Source organism: Podarcis erhardii, assembly GCF_964252035.2.
Source record: "Podarcis erhardii genome assembly, chromosome: 6".
Classification (NCBI taxonomy): Eukaryota; Metazoa; Chordata; class Lepidosauria; order Squamata; family Lacertidae; genus Podarcis; species Podarcis erhardii.
The window spans coordinates 20121086-20134103 of record NC_138510.1 but is presented as its reverse complement, the minus strand read 5'-3'; the positions used below and the strand labels follow the sequence as shown (position 1 = coordinate 20134103).

Here is a 13018-nt window from a genome sequence, read left to right as displayed (position 1 = left end):
GAAGAAGAAGAAGAAGAAGAAGTTGTTGTTGTTGTTGTTTGGATTTGATATCCCGCTTTATCACTACCCGAAGGAGTCTCAAAGCAGCTAACATTCTCCTTTCCCTTCCTCCCCCCACAACAAACACTCTGTGAGGTAAGTGGGGCTGAGAGGCTTCAGAGAAGTGTGACTAGCTCAAGGTCACCCAGCAGCTGCATGTGGAGGAGCGGGGAATCGAACCCGGTTCACCAGATTACGAGTCTACCGCTCTTAACCACTACACCTTGGCTTATGGTGAGTTCTGGCACCTCTTTTCCTAGATAAAAAAGTGTCTTCTTTTGCACTTAGTTATAGAAGAACGCTGGAATTGGAAGGGTTGTGCCAAAGTCTTCAGAGAGAAAAAATGTGTATATTGAGGAAGGATTGGAACGAACCCTTATCCCTGACATCTAAGTGTAGATGATGCATGTAATGCTGTTGTTGCTGATGATGAGGATAAAACAAATAAACAGGAAACTACCAAGCAGAAAACGTATGTCCTGTTATCGCCAATGGCCGAAACAAATCAATGGAGCAGAATCGAACAGCAGATGTTCCTCTAATTGAGAATACTTAAAGTTATTCCAGTGCAAAACAAAAGAGACCCATCTCTGCAACAGTTCATTCCAATTTCCATTTCCATCCCAAACTCCAAAATCAGAAAAGCATGTAGGAAGATAGTCTGCAAGCAACATCTGTGCAAGGATTTACACTTGTGCAATGGGACTTTCCCTCTTCTCCTCCCCTTGCACGCCTCCCCTACCATCACCAAAATTGCTCTGGAAGGCAGGGGGAGAGGAGAGGAGGAGGAGGAGGAGGAGGAATGGATGTGTTAGTTGCATCCTACCTTGAGTCTTCTATATGTGAGTCTTCTATATGTGAGCTCTTAAGGAAGGCGTCTAATTTTCTATATGCAGGACTGAAAGGTTGTGTGCATGGAGAAGCACTGAATTATGATGTTATTGTCTTGTATTTTGCTGCTTTCTGCTGCTTTTACGGGATGTCACCAGCTGCCTTGCGCTCCTTTGTTGCAGAAAGGTGGGGTAAGTTTATTTCAATAAAAGAGAGGAAGAAAACCTACCTGTGCTTGAAGGCCTTGACACAGTTACAGTGAGAATTCCCATTACAATGGAGCAAGTTAATTGTGACTGTGGCATTTCTCTCAAGGGCCCTGTGGCTGATGTGCAGAATATAAACTGCCTTTGTTTCAACATTCATTTGCCTTCAACCTGCCCCTATATTCTGCCCAGTGCCTTAATGACTCACCAGGCACTTTTGGACTACAACTTCCATCAGCCCCAGGCAGCATGGCCAATAGTGAGAGATGCTGGGAGTTGGAGTCTGATGCCAAATGAGGCCACTCCGTATGTAAGGATATTGAAGGTACTTCATTTGGTATCAGAGACCATTAGTCCATGTAGCCTAGCACAACCCACTCTGTTGATTTGATTTAGTGACGTATTTCTATGTTCCATGAATAACAACAAGAAGGTGGTGTAGGGAAAACAGACAAAAGTTAAATAAAATGACAACTCAGAATGAAACAGCAGCCTTTTGGTCAAACAACTGGAAAAGGAATAAACTGGCATTAGTGGATACCAAAAATAAACATTATTTTCCATCTTACTGTAGGTTGCGTTTCGAAAAATAAAAAACTACAGTTTATTATGTTTATGTTTTGAAACAGATCTATATGGGGGCACCAAATTCTTTTAAGTGCTTAGGGCCTGTGAAGGTCTTCATCCAGCCCTGGAAGGATCCCTGCCTGTAACCATAGGTATTCTCCATGTATTGCAGACTGCAGTTCTCATCAGTGCAGCCAATGGACAGGGATGATGAGAACTGCAGCCCAGAATAATATGAGATTATCACCGGGTTAGGGAAGGCTGCCCTAGAGAGGTGCTTCCCATCAGTGTAGGCAAGGACCAATGGTCTGACTCTGGGTAAGACAGTTTTATTCATTCATTCATTCATTCATTCATTCATTCACACACACACTGCATTTCAGTCATTCGCCCTTTCTCCTTCTGCCTCCCTTTTGTCTTCAAGCCTTGCACTTCTGTTTTTGACTGCAAAGCAATTTCTCATTATGGAGTCTGGCAGAGAGGATGGCAAGGAACTCACTCGCTAATGTGTGCGCATAAAAAACAATAAAGTGGAAGTTGGAAAAGTTATGTTCACTTTCTCAGAGTGTGCCTGACAAAAAACATCATGCTTTATTGCCCTAATTAGTTTTCCTGGTATTTCATGCAAAGGTTCCAGGGTGTTTAGAAAGTTAATAGGGGGTAATAGAGTGGAACAGTGCCGAGTGTTTTTTCCCCCTTTCTTCAAAGTACTGCTTCCTTCTGCTGATAACAAGTAAGTTGGGGAAAATATTTTGCTTGCTTTATAAGAAGCGGAAGTTTACAGTGGGGAGGGTGGGTACATCTTAACGGCTGTTTGCTAGCTTGCAACTGCTATACTTAATGCCCACTTTGCTCCTGTGTGTTTCCTGAACACTTGCGCAGGAGGTGAGTCTCTGGTTTAAAAAGAGTCACCCGTGATTGCTGTATAATAACAAGAGCCGGCACGGCACATAGGTCAGAGCTGAAAATGTCTCCATAGTACAGGAGCTCTTTGCAAGCACCTCTGTTTGTTAGCGTTGCCCTTGACGTGGGCATCATTAACCTTGCAGAGTACCCAATTTCACTATGGAGAAGGGGAACTTGCATCAGGTAAAGAACAGCAATGATTCCAGTGATCCAGTGATCCAGTGGGGTCATGCCAGGTGGGCCCTTGGAGTCCATTCCAATTCTACAAGTGTCTGGTTCTATATGAATCCATCATATGTGGAAGAATGTCCCTGTTCACCATCACCCATGAGTCAAATATTCAGATATCACATTGGCCTGCAATCATAGGCTGGAATGATCCCAGTCTTGCAAAGCAGCACAGGGCCCTAGGGTGGTTTGGGAGACTAGGATCAGATCAGATCCCAGCCTCGCAAAGTGGCTCAGGGAGGGTGGCATGAGAAGGATGCCATGTACCCTTCGATCCCAGCCCTCAAAACTGAGGCATCTGTTCCCTGTTTGTGGATAAGAGTAATAAACTGTCTGTTAAGTTGTGGGTGAACATATCAAACAACACAGCGATTCTTCAAACAGCTCTTGTTTATTCACAGGCCAGAACAGAACTGAACTGAAGGGTTCTGCCAGCCTGCTTATATAGAGCTCCACTAGAACGCAAGAGTAACCATTTTTTGTAACTATCCAATCACTGAACGTCACTTTCAATCCCTTATTTGCACATGTGGACCTAACTATCTACAGTATCCCCCTGCTGGCCCAGGGTGAGAACTTCAGTACATAACACTATCCTTCCAGGTTTTCGGTAGCTTTCCATTTGTCAGAATATTATTCATTAGGTCTTTCCTGGGAAGAAATAGTGATTGTTCTAACTTTTTATAGTAATTAGCTGGGAGACCATCTGGGCCCGGTGACTTTCCTAGTTCTGATCTTTGTATAGCTTGTTGCACCTCCATAGCTGTTATTGGCGAGTTCAAAATTTCAATTTTTTCCTTAGGTATTATTGGTAGGTTTTTTTTGCCCAAATAATCAATTATTTTTTCTAGATTCTCTGGACCTTCTTTATATAGATTTCCGAAAAAACTAGTAAAGTTTTTACTAATTTCATTCGGTTCTTGAATCCATTTGTCTTCAACTTTAATTTTATTGATAATTCTATCTTCCTTTTTCTTCTTTAGTTGCCAGACAAGGCATCCTTCTCACGCCACCCTCCCTGAGCTGCTCTGTGAGGCTGGAGTCTAATCTGATCCCAACCTTACAAAGCACCGCAAGACTGGTTTGCGACCCCCCAACAATGCTCCCAGGACGACTGCCTCAGCAGCAGCCCACCACTCTATGCCATGTGACTGAGCTATTAAGGCATTCAGTTTCTGAAACCAAAGAGCAGAAAGCTAAGACTTCTGAAAAACCTGAGCAGGGTAGCTGAAATTTTATGCCCCCAAACCATGTTATGAAGGAGATCTGTTACTGATTTCCTCCCTTTTTAAAAAGAGCCTTAAATGCAGCCACTGCAGGCTGCCAATTTGTTTACAGCAGAGACAAAGGGGGGAAATGGGTGTCCAACTTTCCCCCATGCCTTTTCACATTCAAAGCTGATCTCTCCTCAAGCGCTGATATTTGCCCTGCAGAGATTAATGGACCTAAGTTAGTCATGCTCATAAATTTTCATGGGCCTGCTTTGAATAGGACTACTTTTGGATGCAACCCTTTGACTGTAAAAGTGGCCCATAAGAGAAAGGGTTGAACCACACACACACACACACACACACACACACACACACACACACACACACACACGGCTACTCCAATTAATTCAGCAATCCCCCCCCCCGAGGCTGCATTTCTTTCTTTCTTTTTTAAAGTCAAGAAAAAAGATCAATCATGGATCTCCCCTGTCTCGGCCTTAAGCTGAAAGTGTGGTAATGTCTCAGAATTCATTCTGACATCACTGAAGTTAAGAGAGATTTAGCTTTGATAGAATGATAGGTGAACATTCATTCTTCATTTATTTGCAGAAAAACGGAAAACCTGTCCCTAATTTTAGGCAAAAAAGGCACCGGGGGAATCTTCAGACCAGGGAACTGAATGTCAGGTTGGGATTAAACCTGACAAATTCCTGATTCCCAGGGCTGCATTTAGCTCTCTAGGCCATGCTACTAATTATACACTTTGATGAAACTTGTAATAGATGCTAGACTACCTAGAGAATTTCCTGAAGTGTTTCTTTTCATGAAGTGCTGATGACATTGGCTCTCACAAATGGAGCAACCACAAATTGTTATCTTGATTTTCTTTCTTCTTTTTTACAGCCATGCTCACATCCAACACTCTAGTCAGACAGATGGAGCTAATTACTTCAAGTGGCAAGTAAATTGGCTTAGAGAGTAAGTGTATTTTAACGTGCTAATTGGTGCTAAACTGCCAATACACCCTGCCAATAGATTTTAAGTTCCCTGTGAAATTGGACCCCATACACTCTTGAACTGATTAGCCTGACCAGCTACTTGGCTGTGCAATGACACGTTGGCCTGACTTTTGCCTCTGAAGCAAGGAGTATTTATAGTTTTGTTGCCTTAGCTGTCCTTCAAGCCATCTTGAGAGCCAACTGGAGCCTGTTAGGAGACTCTGAGTCTGGGGATAGAAAAGGAGTCTATAATCTAAAGAATGCTAAGAATTTTTTTTTGTAGATTTTGAACTAGGAAATTTGCAAAGATGATGCCAATTTTGAACTCAAATCAGGTTTGCAAATTTAGGGCAAAATCCTACCTTAAATCAATGTTCACGATTTCCTCTTGATTAAGAGGAGAGAGTCTATGATATATGCAAAAACATGAAGATCAATAATACCAAACTGGAAATGAAATTCCTACCATGTTGGATAAATCAGGATATCTCTTTATTTATTTGAACCATTTATATGGCTATTATGTTGACCCAGTTAGGGTCTCCAAACCAACTTCTACTATATTTTGGGAAGTTGTTTTATCTGTTCTTTATGCATTCGGACACTCCTAAGATAACATAATAAATTTTTGCGGGATGGGTGGTACATGACCCCAGTCAAGCTTGCAAAGATATATCATTTGCCCAATAACAAATGCTGGAAATGTAACGAATGTGAAGGAACTTTCTACCACCTTTGGTGGACCTGCCCAAAGATTAAGGCCTACTGGGAAATGATCTATAATGAAATTAAGAAAATCCTTAAGTGGACATTTGCAAAGAAACCGGAGGCTTTTCTCTTGGGTATGGTCGGCCAATTGGTACCAAAGAAAGATAGGACTTTTTTCATGTATGCAACTACAGCAGCAAGAATTCTCTTGGCAAAGTATTGGAAGATGCAAGAATTACCTACTCTGGAAGAATGGCAGACGAAGGTGACTGAATTTATGGGACTGGCAGAGATGACCGGCAGAATCCGTGATCAGAGGAGAGAGACAGTGGAAGAGGACTGGAAAAAATTTAAAATATATCTTAAGAACTGCTGTAAAATTTCAGACTGATAAAATGTCAAGGGGTAAGAAACAGAGAATTATAGCTGTAAATGTTTAAGTTAAGAGAACCTGAGGGAAGTTAAATATAGAAATGGAATGAAGGATTGCTAAAAAATTGGAAACAAGGGTGCAGTGAAGGGGAGGTATGGGGAAGTCATGTGTTGTTTGTGAATGTTTTTCTTTGTGTGTTTTTTGTTTATGAAAATTAATAAAAAATATTTAAAAAAAAATAAAATAAATTTTTGCGGGATGGTTGGTTCCTGAGACCAAGAAGCAGGTTTCTGTGTTTGTTTGGATACTGCTGGCTGTCATTTTGAATCAAGATGTCAGACTGTACCTTTAAAAACTGCACTGATTTTAAAACTCTGCAGATTTTTTTGGTTTCATAGACTTCCCAAGCAATGCTGACTATGAGGCTGCATAATGTAAAACAATAAGAAATGCCTGAATCAAGGAAGATTTAAAACAATGACTGGCAAGGTAGAATTATATAACTTTACCATCAACAGGTACCACGAGCATAAAATGGTTATAAGCCACTCAAGACTCTGGTAAGCACTGAGGTTTTGAGTTGGCACCCCCCCCCCAACAGTCAGCTTCAAGTTTTCGGGGACCCAACACTCTCGATGCCCCCTGTTCTCTCCATCAGTAAGTCTACTTACAGTACATGTGAAAAGGATTTAGGGGTCTTAGTAGACCACAAGCTTAACATGAATCAACAGTGTGATGCAGCTGTTGGGAAATTATGCTCTTTAAATTATTCTGATAATGATTTTAATGGATTTTAATCATTTTGTTAACACTTCTAGCTGAGCTAAGTTTGATGTGCAGGAAAATATGGATTTTGTTTATGATGGATTTTTATGTATGCTGTCCATGCACACTTTATTTTGTAAATTATCTGTTTGTGGTATGACTGGAGGATGTGAGCTTTGCAGTGGTCTTTGGCTCTGTGCAATAAAAGCTTGTGACAGTGTACGAGAGATGGGTTGAGCTGTCCGTATAAATGCTAGATGTGTAGAGCTGCAGCGGTGCACCAACTGTTCCCATGTTATCCCAGTGGCATCCTGATATAGTACTTGTCAGGTGATGATGATGAACATGATGGTGATCATAGAATCATAGAATTATAGAGTTGGAAGGAACGCCAAGGGTCATCTCATCCAACCCCATGGAATGCAAGAATCCTTTGCCCGACTGAGCTATATATGATGATGATTTTATTTCATTAAATTTATATCCCACCCTTCCTCCCAAAGGAGCCCAGGGTGGCAAGCAGCAAGTGATAAAACAATAAAAAAAAAAAATTTAAACAGTTAAATCTGTATTCCCCAATACAGGTGGGAAAGGTATCAACTTAGAAGACTTGTTGGAAGAGGAAGGTCATCTGCAGGCACCAAGAAGACAACAGAGATGGCAGCTGCCTAATGTTCAAACAGACGGCATTCCAACGGGCAGGTGTCTCAACACTAAAGGCCCCATTGCTACAATGTCAAGAATGGGTATATAAGGGGTGAGATGAACTTTCAGGTATCCTGGCCTCAAGCCATGCAGGGCTTTATGCACCAAAACCAGCAGCTTAAACTGAAAACTGGCAGCCAGTGCAATTCTTTCAACAGTGGGAAAATGTGTTGGCAATATCTTGCCCCAGTGTGTCCTTGAGCTGTTGCATTTTGCACCAACTCCCAGACCAACCTCAAGGCCAGCCCCACAGAGAGCTCATTTCACTAGTCCAGCCTGGAGGTTACCAGCACATCGGTGACAGTGGTCAGGCTATCCCAGTCTAGAAATGGTCACAGCTGTCTTGCCAGCTGAAGCTGGTAGAAGACACTCCTAGCCAGTGGGGTCACTTGAACCTCTAGTGGCAAAGATGGATCCTTGGGCACCCCCTCCCCGACTACAAAACTGCTCTTTCAAGGGGAGCATGACCCCATCCAAAGCAGGGAACTTGAAATAGAGTCGAGTGTGGATTTCATGCTCTTTATTCAGCTCATAGTTGTGAGGGGGAATGGAAGTTCCCCCAGAATGTCTGCTTTATATACATTATTTACACAATGGGCCCCACGTGATTGGCTAATTCCGGGATTCACCTGTAGGCCAATCAGGATGCAGATTCACTTCCACTTGGAGCTGGATTGGGTGGCTCCTGTGGACCAATCAGACAGCTGCATTCTGAATCCTATTGTTCTAGGACCAATCAGACTGCTGCATTCTGAATCCTATTGTTCTAGGACCAATCAGACTGCTGCATTCTGAATCCTATTGTTCTAGGACCAATCAGACTGCTGCATTCTGAATCCTATTGTTCTAGGACCAATCAGACTGCTGCATTCTGAATCCTATTGTTCTAGGACCAATCAGACTGCTGCATTCTGAATCCTATTGTTCTAGGACCAATCAGACTGCTGCATTCTGAATCCTATTGTTCTAGGACCAATCAGACTGCTGCATTCTGAATCCTATTGTTCTAGGACCAATCAGATTGCTGCCTTTTGGATCCTATTCAACTCAGTACATAACAGAACTGAACAATTATCTAGACTTGGAAATTACCCACCCACAGAGTGGGTTTGCGAGGTTCGGGAGCCAAGCCATTTGGGAACCAAGGTACCACTGTAGATGCTAAATAGCACTGGGGACAAGCTGATGCTTTGTGGCACCCCCATAGCACAATGACCAGGGGGCCAAAAGACAATCACCCCATCTCTGAAACTGACCCTGGAAATGGGATTTGAACCACTGCAAAACAGGGCCTCCAAGACACATCCCACTAAATCGGCTCAGAAGGATCCCAGGGTATCAAAAGATAAACAGGGTTGCATTGTCGTCGTCCCCTCCTTCTCTGAAGGAGGAGGGACAGTAGAGGGGATCAAGGCTGACTCAGTCCTGTAACTTGGCCTGAACCCAAACTGAATAGGTTTGAGATGATGATGATGATGATGATGATGGAACACAGGAAACTGTTTCCTGCTGACTGAGAGTGTTGATCTACCTAGTTCAGCCTTCTCTGCATTGAAAGGCAGCAGCTCTCCAAAACTTCGGACCAGAGTCCTTCCCAGCCCTATGTGGAGACGCCAAGGACTGAACCTGGAATCTTTGGTATTCAACGCATGTGCACAACCAATGATATATGGCCCTTTGCTGAACATTCACTGCCAGTTTTTAGATTTGGGGCATTGTGCTAATAGAGCTGGAAGTGAAAAGTGGACGGACAGGACTGTCGCCACTGTATTTTCAGGTAACATGTTCACGAAAGAGCAAAGTAACCCAGCAAATCTTTATTAGCGATTTTTTTTTAAAAAAAAGAAAGGGATCTTATGACACTGATTTGTTTTCTTGCTACATCATGACCTCTTGCTGCTCCAACCTTAAGCTGCATTGATTTTTCCAGAGGGCTTGCTGTCATTCAGTTTGGAAAATAGCATTGCCCCTTATGAGAAGCAAGGGAGGAGCTGCCTCTTTCGATTAACACACATTGTACAAAACAAATAAAAGCAAATAGAACATTGCCACGCAGAACCTGCCTTCAAAGGATAGATCAGCGGGACTCACCATGTGCCCTTCAGATGAAACTCCAACTGCCAACGACCCTGACCATTGCCCATGCTGGCTGGGACTGTAAGGGAGTTGGAGTCAACGTCTGAAAGGTACAATGGCTTGCAGATACTTGACATCATCCATTCATCCAAGTCAAATTAGAAGCTACATTTCCCCCCAGAATGGGAACAGCCTAATACTTTGCTGGATCATATATTTTAAGCTAATCAACAAGGTCTCTCCCCACAACTTACCTCCATGTGCCTACCGTGCCCAACCACCTCTTGAGGGTGTCTGTTCTGCTGTCAAAAAAGCTCTTACTGTCAGAAAGTTTTCTCCTAAATGTTTAGTTGTAATCTCCTTTCTTGTAACATGAAGCCATTGGTTCGGGTCCTACCCTCCAGAGCAGGAGAAAACAAGCTTGTTCCATCTTCCATGTGACAGCCCTTCAGATATTTAAAGATGGCTATCATATCTCCCCTCAGTCTTCTCTTTTTCAGGCTAAACATACCCAAGTATCTCAACTGTTCATTGTAGGCTTGGTTTCCAGACCCTTTATAATCTTGGCTGCCCTCCTCTGCACACATTCCAGCTTGTCAATATCTTTCTTAACTTATAGCACCCAGAACTGGACACAGCATTCCAGGTGTGGTCTGACCAAAGCAGAATAGAGTAAGACTATGACTTCCCTTGATATCGACACTATGCTTCTGTTGATGCAGCCTAGAATAGCGTTTGTTGTTGTTTTTTGCTTCTGCATCACACTGTTGACTCATGTTCAGCTTGTGGTCCACCAAAACTCCTAGATCCTTTTCCCACATACTACTGGCAAGCCAGGTGCCCCCCATCTTATATTTGTGTAGCTGGTTCTTCCTTCCCAAGAGAAGAACCTTGCAAATTTGCCCCTGTTGAAATTCATTTTGTTAGTTTTGGCCCAGTTCTCCAATCTGTGCTGGTCATCTTGAATCCTGATTCAATGCTACCCCTCCCAGTTTAGTGCCAACTGCAAATTTTATGAGCCTAATCTCTCAGCCTAATCTACCTCACAGGGTTGTTTTGAGGAATAAAATGGGAAAGGGGATATCTGTTTGTGCTACTTTGAGCTCCTGGGTGGAGAGGTGGGATATAAATGAAACAAACAAACAAACAAACAAATGCTAGTGTAGTGACTCTGGGTGCATAAAGTGTCCTGTTGTGCAGGTCAGTAGACAGGGAGACAGAAAGGGAGACAGACAAACAAGCATATGCACCACAAAGAGACACACATCTATCTTTTATGACAATACTATTATAGGACATCAATGTCATGATACTATGGGTGACGTTATGTCATCCAGAACATCTGGGGTTTCATTCGCCATCTTCCAAAGTGATATATGCCATCATCTGCCAGCAATTCCTTTCTGTATAGGAGAAATGGGACAGTCTCTATGCAAAAGAATTCACACAAGACTCTGTTGTTGTTTTACTTGAGAGTAAATCCAGTTGAACGAAGCAGGACTTACAAACACACGCACAACTATGCATTACTCACATATGCGTAAGATGCATAATATGACTCATGGCTTGGTAAGAATTGATATGCAGTGTCGGGGACCAGAAGAAATCTACTTTCCAGAGAAATTTCGATTCAGATCTCTGCCTAACCACCAAGTGCTCTCAGCAACGGTGGGCATCTCATAATTTCTCAGCCCAGCTGACTTCATAGGCTTGCTGCAAGGATAAAGTGGGATAAGCTATGTCTGTTTCCTTGAAATCTTTGCAGGTCAGGAAGGGTACAAACACGATAAATAATGAAACACAAACAGCTGCAGTTCAGCATTCAAATCAACAGTTTGGCATGTACATGTTCGGCATGCAACCACTGCCAGATACCTTCGCCTGCATCTGTCATTTCGGTGGCCAAGACTTGTAATTATCCTCAGCACTAATAAACTGGCATTATAAATGTGCAAAGAACAGAAAACCACAGGTCTCTCTCTGCATCCCACCCAGGAGGAACAATGGGATTAGCGACTACCCAAACAGCCATTTATTCCACTCAACCCCCTCCCTCCGCCTGCTTTTTCATGTAATAGGTACTTTACAGTTAATATACATGTAGCTAATATTCTCTTTTACTGCCCTGTTTTATGGCTGCTGTTTTGTTTGTTCAGCTGCAGTTATTTTGGCATTAGATTACTTGCTAGTGATAATCCATCCCATTGCATTATGCTTGAATATATCCGTTTTGGGACTGGTTGGTTTAACTGTATTGATTTCGAGAATGTTATTAATTTGCAAGGCTTCTCTGAAACTCATCCCTCTGATCTCTGCCCCCTGACCCCCACCACTTCGTCTTAATTGCCTGGAATGCAGTGGAAGATATTCATGCCACAAAGGGGGTATTTCCTTCCTCTCAAATCTTTTCCTAAATGTGTTGGATTTTATGTGCGTGCCTGCATCCATACTTTCATTATTTAGAAGCCAGTGTACCCTCTGTGGGACGCGGGTGGCGCTGTGGGTAAAACCTCAGCGCCTAGGACTTGCCAATCGCATGGTCGGCGGTTCAAATCCCCGCAGCGGGGTGCGCTCCCGTCGTTCGGTCCCAGCGCCTGCCAACCTAGCAGTTTGAAAGCACCTCCGGGTGCAAGTAGATAAATAGGGACCGCTTACCAGCGGGAAGGCAAACGGCTGGCAAGACTGGCCCAAACGGGCAGGGGTACCTTTACCTTTACCTTTATACCCTCTGCCCACTCAGTGACATTTGGTAGTAATGGAGGAAAATTCCTGGCCTTCCTTCAGCAATTGTAAACACAGCATAATTAATTTTTATATAATAAACTGACAGCCTTTGAAAGAGAGCAGAAGTCGGGGGGGAAAAAAATCTCTTCGTGAGCTTTGCCCATGTGACAAACGTTGTTTGCACACAAAGAAAATGATCAAACCTCACGTCAGACACATGAATTTGCATATATTGGTTTCTAGCATTTGCTAAGTAATCAAGGAGAGCTGCGTGCTTTCACACCTACACCAGGCAAAAGTGCACTGCGGAATCCTCTGACTCACTCAGATTTCACCTCTGCAATCGAGCGCTTGTTTTCCATAAATGATGCCTGGGTCACGATCAATCAAAGCGTAAGGCAATGTTTGCTATTTCCCCTGATAAGCTGCATTTCTCTTTGTCAGGGTCAGCTCGAAATTTGAGGGGGCCCTCAGCAAAGTGTCCACTGGGGGCCCCCCAGCTGCAGACTTCCCTAGGGGCAGAAGTATGGGCAGCTATCAGCCACCATTTCCCATTTCCCACAATGCTTCTGATGTGGTGACACTCCAGGGCATTGTGGGAACTTTGGGCAGCTTGTGCACAGTGACGGTTGGTGGGGCCCAAGTGTTTAAGGTGCTGATCCCTGCGTGCCTGTTATCTAC

General features: G+C 43.2%; 1 protein-coding gene across 2 annotated transcripts in view; it reads right to left on the bottom strand.

The window, feature by feature from the left end:
• Nucleotides 1–13018, bottom strand: part of LOC309344965 (opsin-5-like) — a 68290-nt gene that overhangs the window by 30714 nt on the left and 24558 nt on the right. The window contains exon 1 of one of the 2 annotated variants that reach the window (XM_081867921.1): nt 12662–12877. The exons of the other annotated variant lie outside the window; for it this stretch is intronic. The gene's annotated coding sequence lies outside the window, so the exon portion shown is untranslated. Of the gene's footprint in view, nt 1–12661; nt 12878–13018 lie in introns of those variants that run through there. 2 annotated transcript variants of the gene reach the window in all.